Source organism: Eretmochelys imbricata, chromosome 2 (genome assembly GCF_965152235.1).
Source record: "Eretmochelys imbricata isolate rEreImb1 chromosome 2, rEreImb1.hap1, whole genome shotgun sequence".
NCBI lineage: Eukaryota > Metazoa > Chordata > Testudines > Cheloniidae > Eretmochelys > Eretmochelys imbricata.
This window is the reverse complement of record NC_135573.1, coordinates 106,615,425-106,630,212: the sequence shown is the minus strand read 5'-3', so window position 1 is coordinate 106,630,212 and position 14,788 is coordinate 106,615,425. Positions and strand designations below refer to the sequence as shown.

General features: G+C 40.5%; 1 long non-coding RNA gene across 2 annotated transcripts in view; it reads left to right on the top strand.

Annotated features, from left to right (window-relative positions):
- The first annotated feature begins 6,762 nt into the window (after nucleotides 1-6,762).
- LOC144261235 (uncharacterized) overlaps nucleotides 6,763-14,788 on the top strand; it is a 148,063-nt gene continuing 140,037 nt past the window's right edge. For both annotated transcript variants that reach the window (XR_013345187.1, XR_013345188.1), the window contains exons 1-2: nucleotides 6,763-6,840; nucleotides 7,871-7,979. This is a non-coding gene — a long non-coding RNA (uncharacterized LOC144261235). The remainder of the gene's footprint in view (nucleotides 6,841-7,870; nucleotides 7,980-14,788) is intronic.

The window sequence follows — 14,788 nt, the reverse complement described above, 5'->3', positions numbered from 1 at the left end:
TCTTGGCTGTGCCGTTTGTTACCAAAGTTGCATGCAAGCAGAATGATGCATTCATCATTATGAGCAGATTCAAGGAGACTAATGACTGGTACACAATACAGCTTTAGTTCTTTCAAGTAACATGATAGCTGTTTCTATTCTCGCCAGCAAGATTATCTGAGCAATGTTAATGCTCATAAACTAGCCTATAGAGGTACTATGACTACAAGACTGTACTTACAAACAACGAAAACTTAAAGAAAATAATCCCTATTAATTAAATTGATCTTTCTGTCAGAAACAGGGCTGCAAGGTAACTATTGCCTTGGTTGGGTGATGTAATTTCTTTAGCATCTGTACTTGTGCTCTGATTATATTGTCTGTTCCCTAACAGCTCTGTGGAATGGTTCTTCGGCAGTAGTATGGGGAAAGTTGCTATCGGTATTGCTTATCAGCTGCCTGGTGAAAAGCTGATCTTCGATCACATTACATTAGCCTCTTTTATATTAGACAATACTTGGATCCTGGTAAAAGACATTACCAATGTGAGAATGACACTCATGACTTTGAAATACCCCAATCAAAGCAAAACCAACCAACTAACTAAATACATCACAAAAACAGAAATTAATAAAATCTAACCCCACCTCAAAACCCCCAGTCCACTAGGACTTTGGTATTGCCATTGATTTTATGTGGAAGGCACTCAGATACTACAGTGATGGGAAATGGTATAAAACCCTAAAATAGCTAGCTAGATCCTGTATATGGAGAAATGCTGCACTTTGCAGTTTTATGTTATGAAATACCATAGGAAAATAGCCCAGGGCTCTGACCTATTGGCCTGGAGTTGGATATTTACTTAAAAATCCTTTTGCATGGCTTTGTTTGATTCACCTTAAATAGCCACCAAAAGAGAGGCACTAACTTTCTAGTCGCTGCTTTGGTGGTGTGTGGTGGCTTTTTGTGTTTGAAATACTGCTTGTGCTTTTGCTCTTTTCCTCTTCCACAAGGGAGGTGCTGCTTTTCCTGTATTTTTTCACTAAACACTGAGGTTACGCTATGCTCTTAAGTGTCGTCATTTTGGAAGCCCATAAGTAAGACTTTAGCCGTCTTGTGTGGGTGGAATGTGTTCACTGTGAAACATGAAGAGATGTTTACCAAAACTTTTTCCCATGAGAATCAGAATTTTTCCTCTCTGAGATCCAGGTTTCGCCTTAGTGGAACTTTACAAATATGTTATTTCAGTGACCATTTTGTTGACTCAAGGTTCTGACCCTAGAAGGTGATGGCTCTGAACTGTGACTGCCCTTTTGCCTGCCAGACTTAGTCACAGATAATTGCCTGGAGCATTTGCAGTTAAGTTGCTGCCCAAAACATATACGTATATGGTCATGGTTTTCAAAAGTGGCTAGTGATTTTCGGTGCCCAACATGAGACACTTTAAATGATTTTAAGGGGTGGATGATCATATTTTTAGAAAATCAGGCCCCTTTTAAGGAATCTCAGGCTGGTTCCCCAAATCCTTTCTAAAAATCTTGGCCCATGTATTTTATTTGGTTTTAAGCTGACATTAACATGGACAAATGAAAAATATCATACACAATTACTTCCTAAATATTCTTTCAAGTGAGAACATCTCCATGTCTGTGCCCAAGTTGTCACCTTTTGGTTCATTGGGGTATGGCAAGATGGATGCCTTCTTGGGAGTCTGACAAATGGGAAAGACCAATCTGTCTACCACATTTTTCTGAAAACATGGCTCCTAGGCTCTAATAAAGAAGTTGAAAACATGTTCTTATTTGTCAGGGAAGTAAATGTCCCACAATCTTAATTACAGTCTCCAGAAGCAAAGAAAGCCCCCTCAACACACCGCTTTCCACTTGGGGTGAACCAAGTTACTTCTAACTGCTAAGTTTGATTGTGTTCAGTTAAGGCCAGTTAAGCTCTTTTACTTTCTCATAAAATGTATGATCTCATTAGACCTCACAAGTTAAGCGGGATCAGGCTGGGTCAGTACTTGGATGGAAAATGTCTAGGAAAAACTCAGGTATCAAAGGAAGTGGTGTTTTGGTAGGAGGCACTGTTCCCTCGGACTCAGTACTGACCCAATGGAGTTAGTGGAGGTTGTGCCCCTGAAGGCGCTACCTGACATACAAGGTGAAACAAACGAAATTCTGACTATTTTCATTCATCAAAATTCCATGGCACTTTCTACAGTATTAGGGGTATGTTAACACTGATGTCGTGGCCAAATTCCAAGGTAATTACATTCTGTCTCTGTACATTTTCTTTATTGTTTCCTTTGACTGTAGTATTCTCCTTCACAGTCTGTCCTGAATGCTTGTGAATTTCCAAGGTGTGCCTATCTGTGCTAGTACCTGAGCACTGTTAAACAGATGCTGTGTTCCATCCCCAATGGTGACTGCATAATGTTGGATGAATAGGAATACATATAATACACATGTGATATTTTGAGCAGACAATAATTTGACTTTAATAGGCCTCCATGCAAGTAAAAGGGTCTGTCCATGTTGAGTCATTTGTGAGGTTCAAGTCTCATTTTTCAAGGTGTCTTGCAATTCTTTAAATAAAACATGAGAACATATTTGATTCCTCAGTTTGCTACAGTTAGGCCTATCCTTAGATACTTATGCACTTTTACCAACATATTTGCTTTTCCAGAATCAAGCTCTCCTATATGACCAAACCAATCCAAAGGTACTAGAAATACTCTTTATTAAGATTGAGTTCGTTGGACAGAAGTGCAGGTCTTTTAAAAAATTGACAAAATTTCACATTCTATCATCTTTCCTTCCTGTCTTACTTCTACATTTTCCCACCATTTTGGTGCAATGATTTGTGCCACTACTTCCATAGCAAACCTAGATCAGGGTAGAAATCTGGATTTTTTTTTTAACCCGAGAAGGAAAGGATTATGTTCCACAAGCCACATACCGGCCTCTGCTTCCTACTTTGACCTCGATCTATTACCTTTGTATTTGGGATCAGCCATGTTGGCTAAGTATGAGGTTCCATAACTTAATCATGTTATAATTTATCCTTGTGTGATCCTAATTTGTTTGGTTTTTTTGTTAAAGGGACACAAATGCCTGCATGAATACTGACTTAATTCCTTAAATACAATATTGTGTGTCATCTGACTAAGGTTGAGATTTTCAAGGAAGCATAAGGTTACTGATTCCCATTGAGTTTCATTGTGAGTTGGGCACCCAAACCCCATAGGTTCCTTTAAAAATCCCAGCCTAAATTGCTAAACAAAGCAATGACTAGACGTGATTTTAATAGAATGATTTAATCAGTTTTATAATTTTTTTTTTAAATTTAAGGTTCTTTTCTTTCAAACTATTTGGGGCTGATTTGTTATTCATTGTGAGGTTAAAGGAGAAGGGGCTGTTAGGAATAGAGTTGTTTGGAAAGTTTATAACAAGCCATTTTTTTTCTTTAAATTTAAACTGTTTGTGAAACGGGATCATTTCTGATGAATCTCTCAATTCAGGGTTTTTTTTGCAAAAATAAAAAGTTTCAAAATCATTGAAACAGAATATCTTGATATTTTTGAACCAGAAGGTTTTGGGTTTTTGAGTCAAAATACCTTTTTAAAATTTTTTAAATAAATTTAGACTAAAACTATTTAAGAAAAAAGTTAAATATGGAAGGTTTCAAAATTATCCAAACTAAACTTTTCAAATGACCCAAACTGATTTTTTTTTTTTTTTAGTTTGTCATTTTGTGAACATTTTTGAGACTTCAACTTTTCATCCTGATGTGGGGTGCGGAAAGAAATTAGAACTCTTTGAAAGTCTCACAGGATGGAAAACCAGGTTTCTGCCCAGCTCTATCTGTGAACCTATGTCAAGTTCAGGTTCTTGGCTAAAAACATGAACCAGAGTGGGTCCCATCCAATGTAGACAGCCCCAAATTGTAAAGACAGTAGACAGAGACAAATTTGGGGGTAAAGGTGACAGGAGTTCATAATTCTGATTGTCTGGTCGTTACATGAAAAGCAATTAAGGTTTCCCTGCCCCCCCCAAAAAGATGGCTGAGAAGATGAATTTAGACCATTAGGAGTTGCTCTGAAAATAGGATCTGAGTGGCAATGGCTGGAAAGGTATCAGCCTTCCTCTTTTCTGTGCCCAACTGGTGGGAATCCTAGTGAAGAGATCCTATGTGATCTGACTGAGAACACTTATGAAAAAAGGACTGAGAGATAAATAAATGTTCATTTATTAAAAACAGGTTGTCAGATATTCTCTGTGCACACATGGTTGTGGTTTTCTTTTCTTTTTTAAGAATCATTGGCTTTAGCTTGAAGGGTGGAAAGTAGCTTTACATAAGGAATTTTAATTGCACTCCTTTTAAAAATCCTGTGCTTCAAAAAACCTGGTCTTACTGGAAAGATTTATTTAATGTATAGACATAAAAACAAAACATTGTTTCAAAAGTTCCTCTTCTGAATCTTGGCAACTGTATTCTACCATTTTCATTCTTTTGAGGTCAGCCTCCCACTGCTATCCCAGTAATCTTAGCACCACAGCTGAATGAAACTGGAGCCTAGAAAACAGGCTTGGGACCAACCAGTGCAGGAAGCAATGCAAAATTACCCTGCTCAGTGGGAATCTCTAAGAGGAGCTGGGCCCTGCCTTAGGCACAGTCAATCCCTCTTCCACCAGTGCCTTAGCATGCAGTGGGACTGTGCTGGATTTGCCATTCATCAGGATGGTTGTCCTGCCTGTGGGCTGCTGCAGATGGGGGATGGGGCCATGCCTCCTCCCCCACCCATTTTGACTATAATTATAATGGTCCTTCCACTAATGGAAACACAGGGACAGAAATTGAGAAAAGCTCTTGAGTGGGCAGTGCTGGTAAGGGGGAGGCTCTTTGTGTGCTGCTTTGCTTGTGCACTTTTGCTAAGGGTCTGTCACACCGTGGCATTTGGGAAGGTGCCAGTTATATATGCGCCAGTTCACTTGACCACGTTGGACGTAAAACAGATTATTTTTTCTGCTGTGTATTCCGCTTGCCACAGTTAAGTGTACTAGTGCTTCCATGGCCCTATGGTATCTGATACATGTGCTACTTCGGGGCATGACTATTCCACTGATAGAATTTTTGTACCATGATCCTGCCTGGTGGGTAATGAACTGGTTCAGAAATTAACAACAGGAACCCAGAGTTATTAGCATAATATTCTGAGCATTATTTAATTATTTATTTAGGCCAACAGCGCTCTGGGCACTTTACAGATAGTATGACGACAACGTCCTGCCCCAGAAAGGGTGAAAAGAGGGAACAGCCATGCCTGGGAGACAGATGCAACTATAGAGGGGTAGGATACTGACACAGAAGCAATTGTGGTGGAGAGGGTGTAAAAAAGGGGCACAAGCAGCCATGATGTGAGAAGGTTTCCACCCTTTCTGTCCCATAAGGACTGACCTGTGTGTTTCATAAAGATTCTTCTCCGGGCTGCAACTCAATTGCTTGTTTCCTGCTGGCTGTTTCTCCTTTTCAGCTGCAGCAAGCTCTGGCTTTACCCCCATCTGTGAACAGCTGAAAGATAGCTGTAGAGGTGGCAAACTGACACTAAACTGGGAGGAGCGGTAGATACGCTGGAGGGTAAGGATAGGATACAGAGGGACCTAGACAAATTAGAGGATTGGGCCAAAAGAAATCTGATGAGGTTCAACAAGGACAAGTGCAGAGTCCTGCACTTAGGACAGAAGAATCCAATGCACCGCTACACACTAGGGACCGAGTGGCGAGGCAGCAGTTCTGCAGAAAAGGACCTAGGGGTTACAGTGGATGAGAAGCTGGATATGAATCAGCAGTGTGCCGTTGTTGCCAAGAAGGCCAATGGCATTTTGGGATGTATAAGTAGGGGCATAGCGAGCAGATCGAGGGACGTGATCGTCCCCCTCTATTCGACATTGGTGAGGCCTCATCTGGAGTACTGTGTCCAGTTTTGGGCCCCACACTACAAGAAGAATGTGAAAAAATTGGAAAGCATCCAGCGGAGGGCAAGAAAAATCATTAGGGGATTGGAACACATGACTTACGAGGAGAGGCTGAGGGAACTGGGATTGTTTAGTCTGCGGAAAAGAAGAATGAAGGGGGATTCGATAGCTGCTTTCAACTACCTGAAAGGGGGTTCCAAAGAGGATGGATCTAGAATGTTCTCAGTGGTACCAGATGACAGAACAAGGAGTAATGGTCTCAAGTTGCAGTGGGGGAGGTTTCAGCTGGATGATAGGAAAAACTTTTTCACTAGGAGGGTGGTGAATCAGTGGAATGGGTTACCTAGGGAGGTGGTGGAATCTCCTTCCTTAGAGGTTTTTAAGGTCAGGCTTGACAAAGCCCTGGCTGGGATGATTTAATTGGGGATTGGTCCTGCTTTGAGCAGGAGGTTGGACTAGTGACCTCCTGAGGTCCCTTCCAACCCTGATATTCTATGATTCTAAAAGCTGGAGCCATCTGCTGCTGAGAGAGGAGAAGCAACTGTGGGTTGGAAAGGAAGGGGAGTGCTGAGCTGTGGTTGTACAGTTATCCCACCTAGTTGCATCAATGCCCATTTGTCCATGCAAATGTGGGTTTTATACCTGCACAAATGTTTTGCAAAGAGAGACAATATGGGCCCATATAAGTCTAAGTTTACCTTATTAGGAAATCTGTAATATATAGGCTATATTGCATGCCTGAGGGGTACAGCCATTTGTTACTGTTGCTGCTAGTCTTGAATTAAGACAGACTGTTTGTGATCCAGATGTGGTAGAGAGTCAGCTATGGGCAGAGGGCTGGGAATCAGCAAACCTGGGTTCTGTTCAAGGCTCTGCCACTGACTTGGTGAGTAACTTTGGGCAAATCACTTGGCCTATTTTCCCATCCTTTTGTCTCTTATTTAAATTGTAATCTTGCCAGGCAAGCACTGACCTATGTGTCCATGGTCTATGCTATGGGTGCTACAGCGGCATAGCCTGATGGTGGTGCAACTATGCCACTGTAGTGTAGATATTTCCTACAGCGACGGAAAGGGTTTTTCTACTGCTTTTCTACTGTAGGTAATCCACCCCTCTGAGGGTTTATAGCTAGGTAAACTGAAGAATTCTTCTGCATACCTAGCGGCATCTACATTGGGAGTTAGGTGGGCATACGATGCTTAATTTGTATTGAAAGAGGCACTGGGGCTTAAGAAATTAGATGCTGGGGCTCAAGCAATATTTTTACTTTCATAACTGATGCAGCAAGTCCAGCCCTGGCACAAATTAAGCACTGACAGCATAGCTACGGTGCTCAGGGGTGTGAGTTGTGCACACCCCTCAGCACCATAGCCATGGCAATCTAACTTTTAAGTATAGGCCAGGCCTGTCTCTTATACAGTGACTAGCATGGCGGTGATGAGATCTCACTTGGGGCTCTCTAGACCTTACTGCAGTGTAAATAATAAAGAAAGGTGATGCAATACATAGCTGATTGCTTCTGGCCAAATGCCCAAGCACAAAGGGCTGCATCATTTAAAAGATAAGAGAGTCAGAAGAAAGAAAAGAAGAGCTGAGCCGGGCTGCGGTGGGCGGGGAGGGGAGGCATCCATTTGCGGGACAGGAGACAGGTGGAGTCAGGAATGAGAAGAAGAGAGGGGCTGGGAGCCCTGAAAATTTTGTGGTATCTCAAGATATTTGCTGGATTGGGAGAATTAAGACTAAATAGGGGACTTAATTCATCCCTTGTTGCTGTAATTTCTGTGTCTTAGTCTCTTTTATATGCTGAGTTATTCCAGAGGCTCAAGGAGAGTCAGTGTCAAGCTGTATCTGCAGCAAAGTCACATGCTGATGAGTAATTCGGAAAAAATACAAAAGATCCTTTTTCTCTTTTTCAGATTTGCTTAGCTCATGCTCATGAGCTGGAGAATAGGAAGACAGGCAGGAAGATGATGCATGATCTGGACTCAACACTGTTTATGGGACCTTCCTCCTTCCAGTGAACAGGTAAAATTATGATTTGAATCCTGCCTTGGCAATATGGATCACAAAAATGTTTCCATAAGGTGCTTGTTTTGGAGTTCAACAGGGCAGAGTAGGCAGCGATTGCCTAATGTGCTCCAGCGTTCTTGCAGGCTGGTGGAAGTCAGGCCACATATCTGTGGTGATGTGAAAGTGATATCTCTAGTAGGAGAAAAGATTTGTTCCTTTCCATCAGACTTCATAAGAGTCAGTCTACAGGCTCAGTCCTTGAGTCCACACATTCTCACTCCCTGCTCCATCTCCCTATTCCTGATTCTGTAACAGAGTCTAGTCCTTGTTTTTTTTTTCTCTGCATGAGCTTTCTTATAAAAAGAACATAAACAAACAAATGACATCTTGCAGCTTAACATAGAACTTCCCTAAACTTACTCTCCTGCTAAATCCAACTTGAAACTTCCACTTGATTAAGAAATATAACCAATGCCCCCCTCCCCAAAATAAAGTAACTTAGAAGAGGAAGAAAAATGGGTGTTAAATGCAATTAGATGGGAGTCATAACTATTATTATGGAAGCTCAGGTCATGTATATGCTCAAAGAGTGACTGAGGAGGAGATTGTCAAAGGTGGAAATGGTAATTAGGCACCCGACTATCATTGATTTTCAGTGGGAGTTAGGCGTCTACTTGCCATTTATACTTTTGCAGCTCTCCTGAAACAGAAATTCTTATCTGAAAGATAGTCTCTGTTTTGTAAATGTAGCAACCAGAAAGTTTCCAGTATCCTAAAGATGTCCTTATAGTTCCTCAGTTTGAATGCCATCTACTCACAGGAAGCAATGAGAAATGGGGATGATCTCTTGTCTTTCACCCTATTGGATTTCCAGTTTCTCAGCATGACTGTGTTGCTGGCAATTCAGTGATTAACCAAGCCTTTTTATTCTGCAGTCAAATCCCCATTAAAAAAAATATTTAAAATCATATAGGCCATAATGACTGAAACGCTGTATTTGAGAATAACAGCTTTGCTCTTTCCATTATTTGTGTGGCACTTCAGCAGATGGTTTTGTGTTAGATTTAGACAGTGACAGGTACTGTAATCTCTAAGACAAAAGCATGTGACTGAGCTTTATTCCAATCTGGTAAACTCATGATAGCGGCTTTGGAAGAGCACCGAGATAAAGCAAAGTAAAATATGTGTGAACAATCAGAATGACACGGTTGGGTTGCTCTTTGTTGCTGTTGGAACAGCTTGCTGGTCAGATAGCTTTCTGGATACTGTGGAGAAATTAAATCTACGTCCTAAATCCTAGCGAGTATGGATCAAATTCAGCACTAGGAGAGGTTGGCACAGCTCCTATTAAAGTCAATAGGGCCTGTACCATGGTTAACTTATTTACCTAAGGTACTTCTGTTGCTCCCAACACCATAGTGTCCGAACACCTTATAATCTTTAATGTATTTATCCTCACAACACCGCTGTGAGGCAGGGAAGTGCTATCACCCCCCATTTTACAGATGGGGAACCAAGGCACAGAGAGGCTGAGTGATTTGCCCAGGATCATGCAGGAAGTTTGTGGCAGAGCAGTGACTTGATCCCCAGGTCTCTCAAGTCTAATACCGTAACCTCTGGACCAGCCTTCCTCTCTGTTTTATCCTCTCCATGTATAACTATGGTATATAATCTTTTAAAATCCATAGAGACAAAAAGGCCTATAACATACATCCCCTTTGTGTGGTTTGACACCCAATCAATAGTTTTTCAAAAACAAAGTTAAAACACGTACTGTATTATGATTTGGGGTTAAATCCCTGTGCAGTGCATGGGGATTTATTATTATTTTTGTTATTTGTATTGTAGTAGTGCCTTGGGGCCCTACTCCTGGGTCAAGGCAATGTTGTCCTAGGCAATGAACAGACCCATAACAGGCAGTCCCTGCTCCAAAGAGCTTGAGACATTGGAATGATACTGAGTCAGTCAGAAAACTTCTTCCATACAGCAGTGGGATTTTCCTCTTCTTGCAGAGAAAGTTTGGTGCTGTTGTTGGGTTAATTTTACAGTACAATACAATTCATGCTGAATGTGCAAGGCAGAATTTCCAAACCCAGAAAACAATACATTTCTTTCTGGCTTTCCAGACCCCTGCCACATCTTATATCTTTCCTATGTGCTTTCAGTATTGCTGATGATGATCTAGTGTATTGAAACCAATATTGAAATTCCCCATCACTGTCCAAGGGCAACAAAACACAAAATATTTCCCTTTCTTATTTGCATCAAGTTGAGGGAGGATGCAGATGTGACAGGAGCAAGATGAGAATGTTTGAAACATATATGCTATCTGCAGAGAGCACTGAAGGCCAAATCTGTCCTATCTGAGAAAGCATAGAGTCAGCTGGAGCTCCACAGCTGCAATGGTGGATGCTTCCCTGATGACCAAACGGTGGAATCCATGACATTCCAAGTCTTTGGGGGTGACTTTCGAAAGGCATTGCACTTGTGTAGAGCCTCCTTAAATCAGCAGAGGTAGGGCTGGGTTCTAGGTAGCTGACTGATAGCTGCGGGGAATCTTAAATTCACAGCAGAGCCCAAACAAGTGTCAGCGAGGTGATCTCACTTCTCATCAAGGAGTTGGACAAAGTACATGGCCCAGACTAGTCCAGCCCTGGAAGAACTTTGTTTTCTTATTTGTGGTTTCCCACTGCTGCATACTTGTAGTTACTGCAGCTGTACTGTTGGTTGTGCGGAGCAGAAGTACGTTGAAACTTAGCTGGAATTGTGGGGTCTCATTTGTATGATCTCCCCAGTTCCCTTCAATAGCTCCTCAGCTTTTCCAGGCAAGCCTCTGCACTGGTCAGGAGTGCCTGGATGTAGGAATAAGGGGGATGTGCATGCCTTACTATCTAAACCCAGGTTCAAGATTTGGCCTTCAGAAAATCATCTGTGTAATGTTATGTGTATTCAGTTCCCATGGAGCAAGAAAGGAATACCAAACTCTGAAAGCTCAGGCCAGGACAAACTTAATAAATAACCTCACATAGAAGAAATTATACTTGACAGTGTTTTATATACACATTCCCTGTGTCCTTAAAGAAGGCAACATCCCTCAAAGAAGTTACAGTTAACTAGTCTTTCTGGGAGAGAAACCTTCCCCACATGCAACTCACCTCTGACCCATCTCATCTCAAAAAAGCCAATAGTGGTAATAACCTGAGAAAACCACACTTTGTAGATGTGTCTGAATTTGTACTTTATGTGATTCTGTTCAGTGTCAATGATGCTACATTACATAATCATAATAAATTAAGTTTCTTTGGAACCCATGACCAAAGACCTCTGGATGACTTAGCAAATGCAGTTAACAAATGTACAAAGACACATGGTGTCAGCTTTTGTCTATGTCCAGAAGAGAATGGAAACATAAATGAAGAGCAACCTTTGCACAAAAGCAAATGAAACCCAAAATGACAAAAAATAGAATAAATTCCATCTTGAAGGAAATCAGGGACCTAAAAGAGCAGATATCCAGAGGGACAGAATTCCTGTAGCGCAGGCCTTCAACAGAAAAAAATCCTCGTTCCCATTCTCTCTGCATTACATCTTGGGATGGTCAACACATTCAGTTCAGTCAGTCTCACTGCTGGCCCATAAGGCAGAATGCTTCACTGAAGGTAGATGAATCCTATATTATTCAGGGCTTTATGCGCTAATGATATATCATGAGGTACATCCATTAATTTGTAGGTAGCCAAAGCTTTTTGGAACTTAAATAGTCTTAAATCTAATGGATGAAGTCGTCTGAGAAGTCAAACTGCCATGTTCTTGTTATGTAGCAGCTGTAGTCTATAAGTGGTTTTCAAGAGTAAATTTGCATGTATTCTAGCCTAGAGGTCACTGTCAAAATTGAATTAGACTGATTGTTGGAAATCGCTGATAAATTTTAAAATAGGGAGTGGCTTCAAGGAGAGAGGGGAACCTTAAGAATGGAGAATTTTCAAATCCAGGTGTCTAAAGTCATAGTTAATGGCCTTCAGAGGTGCAATCAACTGCAGGTCTTATAGAGTCCCTTCTTTTCTTCCCATAGCTCCTTTTTCCTCAGCTCCCCTTTTGATTTTCAGAGCGTAAAGAGTAATAAATATCTACAGCTAATCTATCCACCTCGTGTTAGTACCATTAAAAAAGTCCACAATTACTGACATTTACCACTCCACTGGATCTGCTATCCTGCAGTTCTTTCTTCCTTGTAAGTGTGGGAAGACACTACGATGGGGAAACGGTTGTAAACGCTGACTTTGTAGTAAGAATTACCATACGCACACATACAAGTATAACTGAACTACTCTGTTTGTGGGAATATCCATCAAGATAGACCAGACCCATGCAAATAATACATATATCACAGAAAAGTTCAACATAAAAATCATTCACTAAGATAAAGAAGTACCCTCAAATCATTCTAAAACCATTCCAAGTAAACATGTTCTCATTTACAAATTAGTGGTAATGATTCTCTTAGATTTGCTTTGAAACCACTGTGAATCTATCTCCATAAAAAAATAAAACAACCAACAGTTACAGAAGCAGACAGAGAATAGCTCTATAGTTACAAAAATGATGCCAGGTGATTCCACCTAGCAAATCAAATTCTATTAAAATACTTAAAAATAACTGTACTCAAGTGCTCAGGAAGCTTTTGAATAATTACTGCTTTTGGGAGAGAGAACCTCTGGTGATTTCTGACCCCTAGTGCTTTGTCTTTTCATTTAAGGGGACCTAGTGTAGTACCACTGAGTTACACATTGCTTTTAGCTGCACCAGCAGAGAACTGTAATACTAGAACACATATTCCAGGGCTTTAAATACTTGGAAGCTCTGAAATGTATTCAACCCACACTTTTCAGATTCCTGAAGCGAGTAAGACCTTTGTGCCTTTTTCATTTCTAAGTATCTGGATTTTCATAAGTAGAATTATACTTAAATACCAACTTACTTATCTTTGCAAGCTTCATTAGCATCCATCTACACCTTTCTTTCTGCACAGTATTTTATAAGCACAGTGTACAGCTTTTTAATGCAGTTCTGCAGCAAGGCATGAGATTAAATATTCAAATAGCAACCAATGCAGTGTATGTGCTTTTTACCCCAGAAGAATCTCTTCAAGAAAAAGCAGTGGAAAACTCTGAATTAGTAGCTGTACAATCCACAGTTGCAGATTGATCGTAATCTTTGGGTCTCAACAATGCAGTCTCAAAACTCTGCTCTGTATCTGCATTGAGGACAATGAAAGAGAAGGAGAGAGAGAGAAGAAGAAGAAGAAGAAGAAAAAAAATAACATGAAAATGAGATTTAAAAAGAAGTTGTCTGGCCCACAGTGATGAGATTAGATTCAAGAGACCATTGCCATGGTTTTATACTAACTGAAAAAACATTTGTTGTCCTACCACAAATGAGGATGTATTGGTATGTCAGAAGCTTTTAGCAAACAACTGGTTTATTTTTGAATGTGGGGATTTTAAATGTCACAGGACTACGTTTTTGGATTTGTAGTCATGGGTATCCAGCAATACTGCAGCACATATACATGACTAAACCGGTCTCTTCTAACTTGATATTTTCTGGCTACGAGGAGATCTCATTTCAAGTCACAACGCTGTAAGATAAACCCTGCTTCATCCTCCTTCTCATTCTTACCACCAACTTTTTCTTTCTTCACCCTGAATCAAAAGTCCTATTCAGCTTGTTGCCAGATGTGAGCAATCACAGCTTGACATAGGGTACAAATAACACCTACTCCAGCCATCTACTTTTAAATTGGAACGGGGCCCTTGATGTGTGCTAGAGATTGCTCTGGTTTATGTAACTTGCACATGAACAGTAGTAGGCATCAAGTGAGAATTACATGAGAGAACTTGGGGACTGCAAGCCCAGCGGCAGCTTTGGAAATGAAGCTAGCCATTTTAAAATGGAGGTAGGTCAGAAGTCACAGTTCAGACTGATTTTTGTAAGTGGCCTAATGTTCTCCATAAGTATATATAAAGCAGAAAGGGTCTGATTTGAAACCCAGCTTAACATTTGTTTTCATTTTTTAAGAACTTCAGAACACACAGGGGTCATTGAACTGTTCGTGCTAGTGCTATTTAGCATTCATGGTCTGGAGGAAAATAAAGTCCTCACCTCTGACCTTTCATTAGAATGTAGCACACAAAAGGTTGGGGGTGAGGGGAAGAGAAATAGGGAGGAAAAGTGTTTTTTCTTTCTCAGAAAACTGAGGTGATTTTGTTAGTAATCACAGGTTTACCTATAGCATAAGATTGTGCTTTCAAATTGTAAATTAGAATGCTCTCTATTACAGGGAAAGCATTTTTGTTTTTGCAAATGGAGTAATTTTCCTTCAGTACAGCAGTTGTAACCCCTTTCCTCTGTATATTTAATGCTTGTTGTGAAGAATAACAGCATGTCCTGTCAGCAGCGAGAGCCCATGCTGAGGTAGTGTTCAAGTCCAAGACATTTATGTTAGAGTCATCAGCAAAGCCTATGCCTTCCTCCATGCCTCATTCTTAAATTATTTCTGTAGGTTTTTTTTTTACTTTGACCCCTTTTTTAAAAAAAAGTTTTGTTTTCCAAGAATAATGGCTTGTCCCTTTTTTAAATTATTTGTTTTTATTTTTCACTCAAAATGCATTACATTGAGTCCCTTTGAGAAAACATGAAATGGCGTCACCTAACAGCATTAAAATAAATACCATCCATAAATCTTGGTCAATGCTATGTGAAGTTCACTACTGAACTTTGGGGAAAGGGATAGCATGGGTATGTATTTTCTTCTCCAAGCCAAC